Source organism: Canis aureus, chromosome 11 (assembly GCF_053574225.1).
Source record: "Canis aureus isolate CA01 chromosome 11, VMU_Caureus_v.1.0, whole genome shotgun sequence".
In the NCBI taxonomy this organism is placed as follows: Eukaryota; Metazoa; Chordata; class Mammalia; order Carnivora; family Canidae; genus Canis; species Canis aureus.
Genome location: NC_135621.1, coordinates 60,237,618 through 60,256,054, shown reverse-complemented (window position 1 = coordinate 60,256,054; position 18,437 = coordinate 60,237,618). Strand labels below are relative to the sequence as shown.

Here is an 18,437-nt window from a genome sequence, read left to right as displayed (position 1 = left end):
ACTAAAAAAATGAGCTTTACATAAAACCATATGATCTGTAACAGCTTGCACTATAAATTATATTACAAATAAATGCCATATTTCAAAAAATTCACCATATCTTTCCTTAAACTACTTGTGTTATAATAAAACCTTCCACTTGATGATTTTTCAATCTTTTTTGACTATCACCTAAGATAGAAGAAAGAATAGGAATATAAGTTCAGTTGTCCTCGTGTCAAATATTTGTCATAGCCTAAAGCAGCTATCAATATAGCTAATAAGGCTTTAGCTGAAAGGAATACAGATATCCAAGTGAATGAAACTTCCTTATGCCATACTGAGTTATGATTAATTTGACCAAAAATCATGGAGAAGCTGGTTTTGTAACCATGGAGGGACACAGAAAATTAAGCCTTATACTTCATATTAAATACTGATTGAAAAGTAAACTATGTATTGTCATGTATCCTAACACTTGAGATACAGAGATGAATTAAAATTCACAAGGCAAAATGAAAGATACAAACACATATCATAGTAAAAACAAGTACAAGTAAATGTATTCTAATATTTTAGATATTCTGGGAGCCACGGGAAAACATACCTAAGCCTTCTGGGGTAAAGGGTGGACAGGAAAATGAAGGAGATTTCACTGAGATGATATCTGAGGTGGGTTCTAAAAGGTAATTTAGAAACTGTATTCTAGAATAAATGGAGAAATATATCTAAAGACACTGAGGAGAAATGGCATGACAGGACAAGTTTCAGCCCTAGTCTGTAAGGAGCTTGGAAATTATCACTCCCACTCCACCCTTACAACAGGAAAAGGTGGAGAACTGAAAAATCAATGACTTTTCTTGCACTCGGCAGAGATGTGAGGTCTCAGGGTAAACTGCCACCTCCTATCCAGAGAGATAGGAACATCCAGAATCAGAGCTGAGATTTGCTTCCCTGGAGAAGAAGCCACTGGAACCAGAACTTGGTAGGAACACATAAATGGTAACTTTGATGAGCAGCTGAATGTTGAGTATAAATTAGCTTTAGAATACAATCTTGGTGCTGCAATCTTAGGAGGGCTTCACATTTTTGTGGTCTTTACCTCCAGGAATCCTGCTAGGTTCTCACAGTGGAAACACAAGATTCCCTTGTGGCTCTGGCAGGGGGAGAAGAGATTATTTATGAAATAAGCCCAGAACCTCCTTTATAACAAAGGCCTGCTCTCTGAGTGAAAAGATTTGACAAGAGCCTCATTTCAGCTGGAAAGAAGGAATTCCTCCCAACTCAGCCCCCTCTTGCCTCTATCTCAACTAAGGTTAAAAAAAATAATAATTGGTCCACAGGGGTTAGAGCCTCAAGTAAACAGAAAGTTCTGTTGGTTCTATGCAAACCAAGAGAATGTTGTTGCCATGGAAAGGAATAGGGAGGTGAGGGTAAAAGGGAGCTAACCCTTTTCAGAAACACAGCCCCATGAGCCCACTAAAACCCTGAAATATAATGAAAAGATTATAGAACATTTCCTATCCCCAACACCTTATCACTACATCAGAGATCTAGTATAACAAGAGTGGATTATGGCTGAAGGAGCAGAATAGTACAGAATCCCTCTGAGGAGGGAGGAATACTTAGGGAAGTCCTAAGTCAAAAAGATATAAAAACAAGCCAAAGCCTCTAGCACTTAGAGCTACAACAAACATTAAATACAGGCCAACTCCTACATCAACATAAATCCTCACACTAAAGGCCCATCTACTCAGGTACTATTCTCTGATACAACATGTTCAAGTGCTAACAAAAAAAAAAAAAAAAAAATTACAAGTCATGCCAAAAGGCAAAAACAAAACAACAGAATCTAAAAAAAACTCATAAACTTCCAAAATTAGCACCAGAAGTGTTTTAGATATTAAAATTATCAGAGAGAAAATTTAAAGTAAGTCTTATTAAAATGTCAAGGGATCTAATAGGAAAACTGGACAAAATACAAGAACAAATGGGTAAGGTGAGCAGAGTGATGGAGACTCTAAAATTCAAAATGAAATGCTAGAAATAAAAACAATGTAACAATATAAAAAATGCATTTTTGATGGGCTCATCAGTAGACCTGAAAGGAACAAGGATGGAATCCATTATCTTGAAGACAAGTCAAAAGAAACTTCACAAATTAAAACAGAAAGAGAAAAAAAAAGAATTTGAAAAAAAAAAAAACAGAACAAAGTATCCAAGAACTCTAAGATAGTATCAAAGGTTTACCATAAACAGAATAAAATGCCAGAAGAAGAATAAAGAGAAAATTTAGTAGAAAAAAACATTTATACATAATAATGACCAAGAATTTTTCAAAATTATAGACAGAAGGCAAACCAAAGCTTAAGAAGCTCAAAGAATACAGGGTAGGATTTAAAAAAAAAAAAAAGTCACTTGGACATATCATATTTAAATTACAAAAAAAAAAAGAGAGAGAGAGAGAGACAAAATCATGAAAGAAGCAAGGAGGAGAACCTTATCTATAGAGGAACAAGAATAACAACTACTGTGAATAATATCTCATCAACCATGCAAGCAAGAGAGTGCTGAAAGAAAAAAGAAAAACCACCAAGCCTAGAATTATATATCCAGTGAGATCACTCTTCAAAACTGAAGAAATCAAGATTTTCTAAAACACAGACTGAAGGAATTAACAGTCTTGTATTGCAAGATATGTTAAAAGAAGTTCCTCAAGCAGAAGAAAAATAACACAGATCAGAAAGTGGGAACCACATAATGAAATGAAGAGGTAAAATAATACAATGTCTTATTATATTGTTGTTATTCATAAGTGACTTAAAAGATAATTGTTTATATAAAGCACTAATAGTACCAATGTTTCAGGTCATGAAAGCATATGGATATGTGAAATGAATTATAGCAAGGTCACAGAAACAGAAAGGACCAGCAATACTCTATAAAGTTCCTGCACTACATGTAAACTGGTACAGTGTTATTTGCAAGTTGACTAAGGTCATAGTTAAAATTATATAAAATTAAAGCCACAAAGTATTTATACAGAAGTCTCATGAACACAGATGCATACTCAACAAAATATTAGCAAATCAAATCCGACAATGTATAAAAAATAACTATACACCACAATCACATGAGATTTATTTCAGGTATGCACAATTGGTTTGACATTTGAAAATCAAATTTGTAATCTATCACAACAGGCTAAAAAAGAATCAAGAGATTCAGAAAAACGCATTTGACAAAATCTAACATCCATTCACAATAAAAACTCTTAAGAAAACTAGGAATAAAGGAAAACCTCCTCAATTTGATAAAAAGAATTCTCTCTATATATATCTATATATAGAGAGAGATATATAGACATATCCATATATATATATATATATGTCTATATATATAACCAGCCATACACCTACCATCACACTTGGTGGTAAGAAACCAGATGCTGTCCGCCTAAGACTGGGAGTAAAGCTAGAGTGTCCTTACTCACTACTCATTTTTCCCATTGTACTGGAAATCCTAACCAATGCAAAAAGACAAGATGAGATAAGACAAAGGAAGGAAGGAAGATATTTAGAAGGAAAAAATATAATTGTCTTTTCACAGATGACATGATGGTCTATGTAGAAAATCCCAAAGAATCATTAACAACAAAAAAATCTTGGAATAAGCAATTACAGCAGAACTGCAGAGTATAAGGTCAATGTACAAAAAAGTCAGCTGTGTTCCCATATACTACCACTGAACAATCAAAATCAGACATTAAAAAACATAATTTACATTAGCACACAAAAAAGCATTAAATACTTAAGTAAAAAGCTAACAAAATATGTATATGATATATACAAGGAAAACTACAAGTCTCTAATGACAGAAATCAAAGATTTAAATACATGGATAGGTATTCCATGCTCATGAATAGGAAGACTCATATTGTTAAATGTCATTTCTCCCCACTTTAACCTATAAATTCTATGCAATCTGAATCAAAATTTTAGCAAATGACTTTGTCAATATTGACAAATTAATTCTGAAGTTTATATGAACAGGCAAAAGACCAAAAATAGTCAACAACATTGAAGAAAAATAAAGTCAGAGGACTGACACTAACCTCAGCATTTAGTATAAACTTACAATAATCAAGACAGTGTGGTACTGACAAAAGAATATACCATAACACAATGAAACAGATTAGAGAAGCCATAATAGACCCCTATAAAAATGGACAATAGATTTTTGGCAAAGAAGCACAGGCTATTCAAAGGAGAAAGGATAGTCTTTTCATTTCTCTTGGAAATATATCTAGGAATGAAATAAACTAATTTAAAAATAGGCATGGGGTTTGAAAAGAAGATATACAAATAGCCAAAAGCACCTAAAAAGATGCTCAATATTATTTCTCATTATGGAAATAGAAGTCATAACTACAGTGAGAGACTTTTCACATCTACTATATATAAACAATCTCTAGATTGTCACTCATGTTACTAAATTATGACAGATTGAATTATTTTCTATAGGAATGATCACTATGGTAAATTGGTATCTCCTGAATTTATACTGAACATCTATCATAAGAAAACAATACTCATTTCTGCAACATTGCATTTATTATAGCAGTAATATTTTTGTTCCTACCTATTAAAAAAACTCAATACATAAAATCAAATCATTTTACTTTTTAATAGTTTGTTCAATTAAGAGGACCAAATGCCTTTTATATTGTTTATATATTTATATTGTTCATTTATATGAACAATGCTAAAGGTATCCTTTTTATATAAATCCAAAAAGATGCACCTATAGAAACAGAAAGAAATCTGATTCAAGTAGAACAATGAGATCATACAACTCACATGTGTTCAGTTGTACTTATGATGTTTATGGTGAGTCTCCAAATGGCAGGAGACCATTAAAACAACCCTTGAAACATATACAAAACTTTTGGCTGTGGATGAAAGAATATCTTAGCCTTCTTCATCCTCAACTTCTAAATCATATAATTATATGACTAGAAAAAAATAATTCTGAAGTTCATATAGAAAGATCATATGCTAGAAAACCAATGCCACTAGACCCAGAATTAGTAATTCTGTATTATTATCTATATTTTTATGCTTACTTTGCCTCTTCCTATCTGAGAGACCTTTCAATAATTTAACCCCTGAATTTCCACATCCTTCCATGAAAAATGAAGGCACATTGCTAAATTACCCATAAAATCACTATTCTGTTCTAAATAATATAATTCCATCCATATTCTTATATTCAGCAATTCAAATAAATCTAAATACATATGCATCAAAATAAAGGCTCTTTTTATTTTTATTTATTCATGATAGACACACACACACAGAGAGAGAGAGAGAGAGAGAGAGGCAGAGACACAGGCAGAGGGAGAAGCAGGCTTCATGCAAGGAGCCTGAGGTGGGACTGGATCCAGCTGGGTCTCCAGAATCGGCACTAAACCGCTGAGCCACCCGGGCTGCCCAGGCTTTTCTCTTTTAAAGGAATATTTTCCAAAACATTCAAAGCACTAGGTTTCTATTTTAGATAACTTTTTGAAATAGGTAGTGGGAGGAGTGACCAGTAGAACAAATAAGAACAAAAAAAATTTGTATTATGCATTAGTATGCTTGATTTTTATTAGTAGTCTTTTATTATTATTAATTTCACAAAAAAAAAAAACAGAAAATTCAGTCAGTGATAGAAGCTGTCCAATTTACTTGATTAGACAATAAATGAGTTTATGGCTGATAATTTTTAAGATCTACAGAGATATCACAAGCTATCAGCTTATTCCTGATAAGCACAGTAGAATCTTAATTTGTGCCAGCCACAAGAAAGGTGAAAAATGCCAATTAAGAAATCATCTCAATCTAGCAGCTGCACAGTATACTAAAATATATGGCATCTAATGAGAGCATCAGTAAATAATAAAGCCTTAGAAGATCATAAAATGGGAAATGTTTACTAAAATAAGGACTTATTCTGTATGAATTTAAGCAATGAACAACACATGAAAATATAAAGTGACAATAGAATTAAGTGTTTCAAGCCAAAGCTTAACTATTAACCCTGTGTCATATAAAGCAGCACATTTTTTGTAAATGTTAGTCACCATTAATGCATTATGTCAAGTCATATAAAAGCACTAAACTAATTCAAATCCCTGGCATTTGGCCCTCTTAATTGAACATTTCATTTATTCATATGTCAATTAAGTGGTTTTAACTACCTCTCTGGGTATTATTCATCTTTTAATAATGATACGAGAATAGCAGAGTAAGGCAGATTCTTATGCATAGGAATGAATATATATAATGTGGTGTCTTTCATTAATGAAAGCCAATAGTGTTTGTTAAAAGGTAGGGTCCGCAGTTAATGTTGATTTATGTTAAGTTTCATTTTGGTCAGGATTTAGCAACAGTCCCTGGAGTGCCTACTTCTTTTGAGTAGAAATCAGTTTTAATTCATACTAATATTTTCAGCACCTAATATAGAAAGGTAATCTATGAATTGATACTGCTGTCAGGGTCAGAACACAGAAAGTAAGTCCTGTGACAGAATGATGCTTCTGTAAAAAGAGGTTCCCTCTCATGAATTCTTTAGGATAACTCTCAAATATGTCTACCTGCATGAAAATCTAATCCAAACACATGTAAGGTTGCAGAATTATAGTCTTTCACCATTGTTTTTCCCTTTGGGGAACCTATATAAACATCTCTAGAACAATTGTTTTTAATTGAGGAAAATTTTGCCCCTCAGGGGACATTGGTAAGATGTGGAGACATTTTTGGTTGTCTCAATTGCGCAGGGAAGTACTACTAGCATCCGGTAAAACTGACATGAGGGATGCTGCCAAGCATCCTACAATGCACAGGACAAGCCTCAAAAACAAAGAATTCTCCAGCTCTAAAACAGTAGTGCCAACGATGAAAAAGTGCTCTAGAAGAACAAACTATATATAAGGTAAAGGCAGCAGAAAAGCCTAGCAGTTGTGAGACTGTGATTTTAAAAATGAGATAGGGAGGAGTCCGAGAAATTACTTTTTGTAAAGTTGTGCTTTTTCCAGAAGTACAAACAACATTAAGAGTACTTGACTGGGGATCCCTGGGTGGCGCAGCGGTTTGGCGCCTGCCTTTGGCCCAGGGCGCGATCCTGGAGACCCCAGGATTGAGTCCCACGTTGGGTTCCCGGTCCATGGAGCCTGCTTCTCTCTCTGCCTGTGTCTCTGCCTCTCTCTCTCTCTCTCTCTCTCTCTCTGTGACTATCATAAATAAATAAAAATTTTAAAAAATTTTAAAAAAAGAGTACCTGACTGCACCCAGGAATGTGTGAAATCAGTAGAAGAAAAAAGCAGGAGTCTTAGTACAAGAGGTCCAAGATGGCAGAGGAGTAAGAGATCTCTACTCTCTTAGTAGGTGATCTTAGTTTTGTCTGCTCCCAGGAAATCAGCTAGATAGCTATCAAATCATTCTGAACACCTGTTAAGTCAACCAGAGATAGAAGAAAATAGCTACAACTCTACAATTACTAAAGCAACCACTTTCTGCAAGGTAGGAGAGGTGGAGAAGTGAATCTGAGGTGATACCCCGGAAGACAGACCCCAGGGGGAGGGAGCCTCTGGCAGCAGGCCCCAGAAAGTGATACAGCAGTGGAGCACAAAATCAGAACTTTCAGAAGTCTGCTCCAGTTAGGGACTTCCCAGCCTGAAAGGGGCTCAAGTGGTGAAGTGGTGCAGAATCTTAGATGAGACAGTGTGGACTCAGGATCCTCAGGGTCGTACAGGGGTACCTGAGTGTGGCACAGTTCCCAGGCATGAGATCAGGAAGCCAGCTGCAATCAGTGAGCCCAAGAGTGGGTTCTCAGCTTGGGGCTGCCATAAACCTTGAACCATGGCACCATCGGGTGACTGTTCACAAGCAGAGGCTGAATGTGGCAGAACCAACAGGAGACAACCCCCAACCTCAACTCCCACCCCCAGGAGGAGCAGAGTGGGTGTGAGCCCCTGGATTCTGCAGGATTTGGGGAATCGAAAAGGGGTCAAGTACCTGAGAAATGCTCTGTCAAAGGCTGGGTGAGCATGGAGTGCGGATGGAGACCAGGGAGACTGTGGGGTGATTAACTGCTTTTCCCTGAGGGTGCACTGAGGAGTGGGGCCTTGGGCTTTCAGGTTGAGGCTAGAGATTGGGAGGCTACAATTTTCACTCTCATTCTCTAAAACTTTTAGGGAATAAAAGCCACCTGGAGCAATCTGGAGCTGATTACTTAGCCTGCTCCCTGACAAGGGCAGTGCAATTCCACCCTGGGGCAAAGACACCTGAGAATCAGTGGAACCGGCCCCTCCCCCAGAAGACCAGCAACAACATCAGCTAAGACTAAGTTTACCCATTATAAAGAATTACAAAACTTCAGCACTAAGGTAAATAAAATAAAGAATTCATGGGATTTTTCCCATGATTCTTTAGTCTTTCAATTTTAATTTTTTTCTTTCCTTTTTCAACAAATATCAACTTCTTTTTAAGTCTTTTTAAATTTTAAGTTTTACATTACATTCTATCGTTTTACTACATTTTATTTTAGAATATGTATAAATTTTTCTTTCTTTACAAGTTTGAGAGTTTCTTCTAACAAATAGACAGAAATATACTCAGAATCTAGTGTATAACTGTTCAATTGTCTGATCATATTCTCTTTTGTTGTTTTTTGTTGTTTCAGTCTTTTTGAACTTTCATCTTTACATTCTATCCTTTCAGTGTATTTAATTTTATTTTTGTGTACAGAAGTTTTTCTTTCTTTACAATTTTGAGATGTAGTTTCTTCTAACCAACTGAACAAAATATACTCAGGATATAGTTTTTTGCTCTGTTCTGTTCACCTGTTTATATTCTGGGTATTTTGTCTTTTAATTTTCATTTTTACAGTTACATTCTGTCCTGTCATTGTATTTAACTTTATTTTCGTACATATATAGTTTTTTGTTTCTTTACAGTTCTGGTCTCTAGCTTTCTTTCTTTCTTTCTTTCTTTCTTTCTTTCTTTCTTTCTTTCTATTTATTTATTTATTTATTTAGTCTCTTAGTTTCCTAACAGACCAAAATACACACAGTGTATTACTCTGTTTTGTCCACCTGTCTAATTATACTTCTTTTTCACTTTTATTTTTTCAGTTTGGAGGCTCTTCTCATTTGTTTAGTGTATATTTTTCTGGGGTCATTCTTGTCATGTTAGGATTTTTCTCTTATTCATCTGTTCTCTAGACAGAATGACAAGATGTAAAAACTCACCTCAAAAGAGAGAACAAGAAGTAGTACTGACTGCCAGGGATATAACCAGTATGCACATAAGATGCTGGAATTAGAGTTCAGAATAACAATTATTTTTTAAAAGATTTTATTTATTTATTTGAGGGAGAGAAAGAGCATGTGCACAAGCAAGGAGGAGGAGCAGAGGGAAACAGACTCCCTGCTGAGCAGGGAGTCCCATGTGGGTCTCAATCCCAGGACCCCAGGGATCATGACCAGAGCCTAAGGCAGGTGGTTAACCACCCAGGTGCCCCTAGAGTAACAATTATAAAGAAACTAGCTGGGCTTGAAAAAGGCATAGAAGACACTAGAGAATCCCTTTCTGGAGAAATAAAAGAAATAAAATCTAATCAAGTCAAAATAAAAAATGCTGGGATCCCTGGGTGGCTCAGTGGTTTAGTGTCTGCCTTTGGCCCAGGGTATGATCCTGGAGTCCTGGGATCCTGGGATCAAGCCTTGTGTCAGGCTCCCTACATGGAGTCTGCTTCTCCCTCTGCCTGTGTCTCTGCTCCCTCTCTCTCTCTCTCTGTGTCCCTCATGAATAAATAATCTTTTTAAGAAAAGTCAAAAAGGCTAATAATGAGATGAAATAAGAAGAAAGGCTCTAACTGCTAGGATAAATGAGGCAGAAGAAAAAAAATGAGGTAGAAGAGAGACATCATGATCCAGAAGACAAAATGATGGAGAATAAATACACTGAGAAAAAGAAAGATAAACAACTACTGGATCATGAGGGGAGAATTTGAGAGATAAGTGATATCATAAAATGAAACAATATTAGAATAACTGGGATCCCAGAAGAAGAGGAAAAGAGGGAGAGAGGGACAAAAGGTATATTGGAGCAAATTATAGTGGAAAACTTCTGTAATCTGGGAAAGGAAATACTCATTCAAGTCCAGGAGGCACAGAGAACCACCCTCAAAATCAATAAAAATAGGTCAACATTCCAATATATCATAGTGAAACTTAGAAATCTCAGAGACAAAGAGGAAATCCTAATAAGCAGCTCAGGACAATAACCTACAAGGATAGAAACACTGGACTGGCAGCAGACCTATCCACAGAGACCTGGCAGGCCAGAAAGGACTAGCACCATATATTCAGTGAACTATGTGAGAAAAATATGCAGCCAAGAATACTTTATCCAGCTAGGATGTCACTCAAAATAGAAGGAGAATAAAAAGCTTCCAGGATAAACAGAAACTAAAAGAATTTGTGATCACTAAACCAGTCATGCAAGAAATATTAAAAGGGAACTTCTAAGCAAAGAGAGCCCAAAAGTACCACAGACCAGAAAGGAACAGAGAAAATATATAGAAAAAGTGACTTTACAGGTAATATAATGGCACTGAATTCATATCCTTCAATAGTTACTCTGAATTTAAATGGCTAGATGCCCCAATCAAAAGACACCAGGTATCAGACTGGATAAAAAAGCAAGACCCATCTCTATGCTGTCTGCAAGAGGCTCATTTTAGACCCAAAGACACCTCCATATTGAAAGTGAGGGGGTAAAGAATCATTTATCATGTTAATGGACATTAAAAGGAAGCTGGGGTTGTGATCCTTATATCAGACTTAAGATTTTAAACCAAAAGTCGTAATAAGAGATGAGGAAGGAAACTATATCATAATTCAAGGGTCTATCTAACAAGATCACACAGTTGTAAATATTTATACACTGAACAAGGAAGCAGCCAATTATATAAAGGAAATCAATTAATAACAAAATTAAAGAAACACATCGATAATAATACAGTAACAGTAAGAGACTTTAATGCCCTACTCACTGCAATAGACAGACCATCTAAGCAGAAGATCAACAAGGGCTTTGAAATAAAGTCACTGGTCAATGGACCAGATGAGCTTAATAGACAAGAGTCAGAGTATTTCATCCAAAAGCAACAGAATGCACATTATTCTCAAGCGCAAATGGAACATTCTATGAATAGACCACATACTAAGTCACAAATCAGGTCTCAACCAGTACCAAAAGATTGGGATCATTCTCTGCATATTTTCAGACCATAATGCTTTGAAACTGGAACTCAATCACAAGAAGAAATTTGGAAAAAACTCAAGTACATGGAGGCTAACGAGTATCCTACTAAAGGATGAATAGGTCAACCAGAAAATTAAAGAATTATTTTAAAAATTCGTGGGAACAAATGTAAATGAAAACACCTCAAGGTTCAAAACCTTTGAGATGCAGCAAAGGCAATCTAACGGGAAGTATATAGCAACACAAGCCTTTCTTAAGAAACAAGAAAGGCCTCAAATACACAACCTAACCTTACACCTAAAGGAGCTAGAAAAAGAACAGAAAATAAGCCTAAAGCTAGCAGGAGAAGAGAAATAATAAAGATTGGAGCACAAATCAATGAAATAGAAACCAAAAGAACAGTAGAACAAATCAACAAAACTAAGAGCTGGTTCTTTGCAAGAATTAATAAGATCAATAAACCACTAGCCAGTCTTATCAAAAAGAAAAGAGAAAGGACTCAGATTAATAAAATCATGAATGAAAGAGGAGAGAACACAACCAACACTGAAAAAATACAATTATAAGAACAAATTATGAACAACCAATGCCAGCAAATTAGGGAATCTAGAAGAAATAGATGCATTTCTAGAGATGTATAAACAACCAAAACTGAAACAGGAAGAAATAGAAAACCTGAACAAACCCATACCCAGCAAGGAAATTGAAGCAATCATCAAAAATCTCACAACAAACATGAGTCCTATACCAGATGGCTTCCATGGGGAATCTTACTGAACATTTAAAGAAGAATTAATACCTATTCTTCTGAAGCTATTTCAAAAAAATAGAAATGGAAGGAAAACTTACAAACTCTTTCTTTGTGGTCAGGATTACCTTGATCCCAAAACCAGAGAAAGACCCCACCAAAAAGGAGAATAACAGACCAAATATCCCTGATGAGCATGAATGCAAGAATTCTCACCAAGATACTGCCCAATAGGATCCAACAGTACATTAAAAGGATTATTTACCACGACCAAGTGGGATTTATTCCTGGGCTTCCAGGTGATTCTGTATTCACAAGTCAAGCAATGTGATACACTACATTAATAAAAGAAAGGACAAGAACCATATGATCCTCTCAATAGATGCAGAAGCATTTGACAAAGTACAGTATCAATTCTTGAGTAAAACTCTTCACAGGGACGCCTGGGTGGCTCAGCGGCTGAGCATCTGCCTTCAGCTCAGCGAGTGATCCCAGGCCAGGGATCAAGTCCCACTTCGGGCTCCCTGCAAGGAGCCTGCTTCTCCCTCTGCCTGTATCTCTGTCTCTCTCTGTGTCTCTCATGAATTTAAAAATCCTTAAAAAAAAACTCTTCACAGTGGGGTTAGAGGAAACATACTTCAATATAATAAAAGCCATATATAAAAAGCCCACAGCAAATATCATTCTCAATGGGGAAAAACTGAGAGCTTTTCCCCTAAGGTCAGAAACATGACAAAGATGTCCACTCTCATCACTGCTGTTCAACATAGTATTAGAAGTCCTAGCTTCATCATCAGACAACAAAATAAAAGGAGAATAAATAAAAGGAATCTGAATCAGCAAAGTCAAACTCTCCCTCTTCACAGATAACCTGATACTCTATGTGGAAAATTCAAAAGACTCCACCCCCATCCTGGCAACATGGTAGGATATAAAACCAATGCAAAGAAATCAGTTGTATTTCTTTTTTTAAATATTTTATTTATTTATTCATGAAAGACACACACACACAGAGGGGAGAGAGAGAGAAAGAGAGACAGGCATAGATAAAGTCAGAGGGATAGGCAAGCTCCATGCCAGGAGCCTGATGTGGGACTCGATCCCGGGACTCCAGGATCATGCCGAGCTGAAGGCAAGCGCTAAACCGCTGAGCCACCCAGGGATCCCCTCAGTTGCATTTCTATACATTAACAATACGACAGAAGAAAGAGAAATTAAGGAGTTGATCCCACTTACAATTGCACCAAAAACCCTAAGATACCTAGAAATCAACCTAACCAAAGAGGCAAAGGATCTATACTCAGAAAACTATAAAGCACTCATGAAAGAAATTGAAGCAGACACAAAGAAATGGAAAAACAGGGGCACCTGACCTGGGTGGCTCAGTGGTTGAGTGTCTGCCTCTGACTCAGATCATTATCCTGGAGTTCTGGAACTGATTCCCACATCAGGGTCCCTTTGGGGAGTCAGTTTCTCTCTCTGCCTATGTCTCTGCCTCTCTGTGTGTGTCTCTCATGAATAAATAAATAAAATCTTAAAAAAAAAATAGTACAACATTCCATGCTCATGGACTGGAAGAACAAATACTGTTAAAAACATCTATGCCACCTGGAGTAATCTATACATTCAATGCAATCCATATCAAAATACATCCACTTTTTCACAGAGCTGGAACAAATAATCCTAATATTTTTATGGAACCAGAAAAGGCCCCAAATAGCAAGAGGTATGTTGCAAAACAAGACCAAAACTGGTGGCATCACAATGCCAGATTCAAGCTCTATTACAAAGTTGTAATCACTAAGAGTGATTATGGTAGTATGGTAGTATGGTACTACCACAAAAACAGACACAGAGATCAATAGAACAAAATAGAGAACCCATAAATGGATCCTCAACTCTATGGCCAACTAATCTTCAATAAAGCAGGAAAGAATATCTACAGGAAAAAAGACCGTCTTTTGAACAAATGGTGTTGGGAAAATTGGACCATTTCCTTACACCATACACAAAAATAGATTCAAAATGGATGAAAGACCTAACTAAATGTGAGACAGGAATCCATCAAAATCCTAGAGGACAACATAAGCAGCAACCTCTGTGACCTCAGCTGCTGCAACTTCTTGCTAGACAGGGATGCCTAGGTGGCTTAACCGTTCAGCATCTGCCTTTGGCTCAGGGTGTGATCCCAGAGCCCTGGGAGCCTGCTTCCCTCTGCCTATGTCTCTGCCTCTTTCTTTCTGGGTCTCTCGTGAATAAATAAAATCTTAAAAAAAAAAAAAAAAAAAAACTTCTTGCTAGACACATCACCAAAGGTAAGGGAAACAAAGGCAAAAACGAACTATTGGGACCTCATCAAGATAAAAAGCTTTTGCACAGAAAAGGAAACAGTTGACAAAACTGGAAGACAACTGACAGAATGGGAGAAGATATTTGCAAATGTCTTATCAGATAAAGGGCCAGTATCCAAAATTTATAAGGAACTTATCAAATTCAACACCCAAAGAACAAATAATCCAACCGAGAAACGAGCAGAAGACATGAACAGACATTTCTCCAAAGAAGACATACAAATGGCTCAACATCTGGGAAAAACTACAAATCAAAACCACAATGAGATATTCACCTCACACCAGCCAGAACGACTACAACTAACAGGTCAGGAAACAACAAAAATGCTGGCAAGGATGTGGAGAATGGGGAATGTTGCACTTGCATTCCCACTGTTGGTGGGAATGCAAGCTGATGCAGCCACTCTGGAAAACAGTATGGCTCCTCAAAAAGTTGAAAATGGAGCTACCTACGACCCAGCAATTCCAACTACTAGGGATTTACCCCAAAGATACATAAGTAGTGATCTGAAGAGGCACCTGCACCCCAATGTTTATAGCAGCAAAGTCCACAATAGCCAAACTATGGAAAGAGCCCAGATGTCCATTGGACAGATGAATGAATAAAGAAGATGTTGTCTATATATACAATGGACTACTACTCAGCCATCAAACAAAATGAAATCTTGGCATTTGCAACAGTGTGGATGGAACTAGAGGGTATTATGCCAAGTGAAATAAGTCAATTAAAGACAATCATATGATCCCACTTATATGTGGAATTTAAGAAAGAAAACAGAGGATCATAGGGTAAGAGAGGAAAAAATAAGATATAATCAGAGAGGGAGACAAAGCCTAAGACTTTTAATCATCAGAAACAAATGGAGTTGCTGAGGGGAAGAGGCTGGGAGGATGGGGAAACTGGGTGATGGACATTAAGGAGTGCTTATGACATAATGAGCAATGGGTATTATATAAGACTGATGAATCACTGATCTCTACCTCTGAAACTAATATTATACATTAATTGAATTTTAACTTAAAAAAAGAAAAAGTATTTTAAAAAGCAAGGGTCTTTAATAATAAACAGAATAAAAACAAATGATCTGTAAGGCTCCCTCACTATCTTGATAACCTAGAATTGAAGCCCTGAAATACTAATATAAACTGTTCTTGAAGTTTCCCCTTTAACAAAATAGACATTGGCCATGATTGCTGAGAATGCAAATCAGAAACCACACCTTGCCCCTGAAATGCCTGTCTATAATTTTGCAAACTTTATTCGTATGAAGTTTGTGGAAGGTATATGTTCATATAAGGAATGAATAGATTGGCCTTTGAACCTTTGCCTATTTTGCTATCAAGATCTCATTATTTGTTTTGTTTTTTTTCTCCAGCTTTCCACTGATGAATTCTTGGAACCTACCTAAGAAAAATGTAATCTGTATTTGGTCTCAGTGAATAAAACATCTTAATAAAATTATTATTAACTGAAATGAACCCTCAAATTACCAAGATTATCTATTTCCTCCACAAATGTTACAAAACTGCTCAAAACTAAGAATTACATTTAATTTAGTTTTAAACATATACTCACCTTTTTATGATTCAGAATAAGGGATGTAGTCATAAGAAATCAACATTGGAAAAGTGACAAGTCCAATCAATACAAACACAATTGAACCTAGGATGTCTTATAGGCTGAGCCTTTGTTCTTAAAAGACCTCACTTACTCGCTTATTAATATAATACTTAAGGGTAGCCATTAACTTTTTTCATGCCCTGTTACAGCAATGAGTACCAGCAATGTAAGGATAGAAGCTTTGGCTTCTGCTACTGGCCAAGAATCTGATCAGGCACCAATAAACAGTGTTATGGCAAAATCTTAAATAACTTTGAAAGTGAGAAAGAACTATTTGTTGTACAATCTACTATGACTGATGAAGTACAAGAATATTTTTTTAATCCTACATCCAGAATAGTGCAGAAATCAAATGGCCACAAAGCAACATGCAGCAAGTTCTGATCAATTGGCAGCATTCACAGAAGTCATGCTGGGGTAAAAAAAAAAAAAAAAAAAAAAAAAAAATAATGCCTGTAATACACATTTTTCCCCTGAATTCTTAACAGCAATGAAAGCATTGCACATTGCCCGCTTTAGGGCCCTCTCCAGTATACAGGTCAGTACATTCTGCAATGCCCAGCCACCATCTTTATCCAACATCCCTTTCCTAACAGGTGATTCTCGGCTGCAGGCACTGTTTCAATCCTGTCAGCATCTCCACAGTCCAAAGCCCATACTGTCCACAAGCAGGACCAAGTGCTGGTTCTCTCCTATAGCAACTGATGCCAGCCAAGTCAGTATAAATGGTGAGTATGCTATCTGAAAAAGTTTACTTCCTTAAATGGAAAATTTTAAGTCGGACTTTTCAGAAGGAATCAAAGCAACATCAGAAAATTCCTTCTGTTGGACTCCGTAGCAAAAGCTTCAGGATGTACTTATTAGGGTATATGACAAATCAAGAAATGTTGCAAGAAATATAAATTGTGAATATTAAAATTCAATAAATAAGAGGTCATGTTGCCCCAATCATCAACAGCACTATTCACATATATTCTCTAGCAACAGAAGTCACTTTATTGTCCACTAGGAGGCTCATGACAGAAACAAGAGAAATAGCCTCATACCAGCTTTCCCTACACTTTCAAGTAGTCTCCATAGATGGCCATTCGGCTTCCAAAACAATTTTCAGATTCACTATTTTCTTCCATCTGCTACTACAATAAGACTCAATGGTTCCTCGTACCTCTTCTTAACTCCTCGGATCCATTATCCACACATAGTGAGCATAATCTTTTAGAAACTCTTATGTTAAAATATTCAGCAAAGTAAAGGGAATAACCTAGTATCCATAGAACTACTATCCATTTTGTCCTGCATGTTCCAGATGGCAGACAACAGGCAGATGAGGATGAGTAGATAGAGAGAGATGAGGGACAATATACACATAGACAGAAAGATAATTATGAAACATTTCAGGCATACAAAAATTGTAGAAATTGTATAATAAACATCCATGTAATAGACTCTCAGATTAAGAAATAAAATACTTCAATCAATTTAAGCCCATATAGATTTCACTCCTATCCTTTTCCCTTCTTTTTCCTCAGAGGTAACATTGTCTTGAACCTGGTATTCATCATTATCCTGCATTTTTTTTAAATCTATGACTATTCCTCATTTTCAAGTTTTACATTAAAGGCATAACTTACACACCATTTGGAAACTTGACTTTTCTACTCAGTGTCAGGTTTTTGAGGTGTAAACTGTGGCTCATTTATTCATCTGACCTTTGCAGTATTCTATTATAAAGTCATAACATTTATCTGTTCTGTGTGTAATTTCACATTGATTTTCTGAGGAGCTGTAAAGACCCCCAACAAATCCTTTTAGGGTTTGAGTAGACATTGCATAGAAAATATATATTAGTTTGCAGTGGGATCCCTGGGTGGCGCAGCAGTTTAGCACCTGCCTTTGGCCCAGGGCGCGATCCTGGAGACCCGGGATCGAATCCCACATCGGGCTCCCGGTGCATGGAGCCTGCTTCTCCCTCTGCCTGTGTCTCTGACTCTCTCTCTCTCTCTCTCGTGTGACTATCATAAATAAATTAATTAATTAAAAAAAAATTAGTTTGCAGTAAATTGATGCGTCTTTAAAATGAGTATTTCAATTCCAAAACCCTGTGTCCTTTTATTCAAGTCTTACATACTTCAAAAACATTTTGAAATTATCCCCTTTTTAAAAGCACTACAAAATTGTTAGTTAGTCCTAATTACTTTATAATTAATTATGTAATGTTAAATGTATTAATTTTTTATGATTAATATTGGCTATATAATCTTTTTTCAGTTAATCTTGATTCCAGAAAACCTGTAAAACTCTATTACTAGTTCTATCATGTGTCTACATATGTTTTCTAGTTTTCTATGAAAGCAATCATATCTATAGCAAATTAATTTTTTCTTTTCCTTTCTAATTTTTTAACTTTATTTCTCTATCTTACTGCA

At 36.2% G+C, this 18,437-nt stretch overlaps 2 long non-coding RNA genes across 2 annotated transcripts in view; one reads left to right on the top strand and one right to left on the bottom strand.

Moving 5' to 3' along the window:
- Positions 1–18,437, bottom strand: part of LOC144324182 (uncharacterized) — a 248,358-nt gene that overhangs the window by 177,328 nt on the left and 52,593 nt on the right. The gene's annotated exons all lie outside the window — the stretch shown is intronic.
- On the top strand, positions 1,413–15,870 carry LOC144324181 (uncharacterized). The gene is made up of 3 exons (XR_013389605.1): positions 1,413–2,752; positions 8,216–8,407; positions 15,767–15,870. It is a non-coding gene; the product is annotated as an uncharacterized LOC144324181 (long non-coding RNA).